Below are 1,587 nucleotides of genomic sequence, written 5' to 3'. Positions count from 1 at the left end.
CATCTGGCTCTATGAAAAGGTAATACATGTATATAAAGATCCATCGATGTGTGTGTTTGTGTGTGTGTGTGTGTCTGTCTGTTTGTGTGTCGGTCTGTGTGTGTTTTTGTATGTATGCGTTATTGTCTATGTTAGAGTGTTTGCGTATGTGTGTGTGTGTGTGTGTGTGTGTTTGTGTTTGTGTGACAGATAGATAGACAGAGAGGAGGGGATGGTAGTGCGTGTCGTGAGAGGGGTCCAGGGAGGGAGAGGAAGATAGAGAGAGCGGAAGACAAAAGGGAAAGACAGTGGGGCGACTGTGGAGAAATGAAAACAACGGTAAACCGAATCAGAAAGTGGATAAATCAAAACAGAGAGTAAACCTGGCTCACGTGTGGTCTGGGCTTATTTTCTCTCACAATTCCACCACTCAAGTGCCCCTGTTTCTTACGTCCGGTTGTCGCGTTGTGCGGTCCTGGGCCCCGGGTGGCGCTCTGTTATACCCAGTGCCCATTGGCACGGTCGGTTTGGTTCGGTTCGGTTCGGTAGGCGGGGTTAGGTAGACTGAGGGGGTAAAGCGGCCATCACAGAGCACACAACCCGATCGCCCGACCCGCAGCCTCAAAAACAGACGCGTTTGTATTCGAGAACCGATTCCCCAATGGGCACTGGGTGCAAGGAGATTAAAAGCTTTAAGCTCCTTGACTGGGTATTATATGGTCGCTTTTTAGTACAAGGGGGCTATCCCGAAAAATGCTGTTTTGAGCACATCGAAGGTAAAGTTTTTGCCCCTTGTTCAGTTTCTTTAAAAGACAAGGAGAGTTTTCTCTATAACCAAACAAAAATTATTCACATAATTGAAATCAAACTTCTCCTATAGGTAGGGCAATACCCACTTTTCGTGCAGGTCAAGATTTCTGGAAACTCCCGAAATCTGGGTTAGCCCGCTTGTTCTTAAAAGCGACCATATGCGGTGGCCATTGGCATCATCGGTTCAGTTCGGTTCGATTCGCTCCGGTTTTGTCGGTTTGAAGTTTGCTGGATTGTCGTGCATGGGAGGGGCAAAAACCGATGAAACCGACAAAAAAAAAACAACAACGATTATGACCTCCAAATAAATGCGTTTCTTTTCAATGCCACGCGTCGGGCGTTTGGTTTGGCAGTTGGTCTATTTATAGTGCGCACTGAAGCTGTCAGAAACCGAATCGAACGGAACTGAACCGAATCGTTCCTCTAGTGAGTGGGCACCGCCTATATTATGTCTTCCTCTTGTTGAGCTAAATTTCAGGTTACACGGGTGGGTGACTGGAGGGTGCCACTAGTAGGTCCTACTTCTTTTCTTTCCTTCTATTGTGTATGTGTATGTGTCTTGCACATTCCCTGTACTATATGAGCGTTTTTCTATCGATGTGCTTCTCTTTATTTAAACTCAAAACTTACGTTTACTCGGGACAATTTTTTAAAATGATAATGCATGCACATGATATTAATATACAAGTAGAAATCTAATCATGTTTGCAAGAAATAGTGGCAGTGCTGGGAAATCGTTAAATCTCCTTCATCCCCCCGCCCACCATAAAAAGCCCCCTTATCTCTCTCCCTTCTCTC

Source organism: Aplysia californica, unplaced genomic scaffold, assembly GCF_000002075.1.
Source record: "Aplysia californica isolate F4 #8 unplaced genomic scaffold, AplCal3.0 scaffold01348, whole genome shotgun sequence".
Taxonomy (NCBI): Eukaryota; Metazoa; Mollusca; class Gastropoda; order Aplysiida; family Aplysiidae; genus Aplysia; species Aplysia californica.
This window is presented reverse-complemented; position numbering follows the sequence as displayed.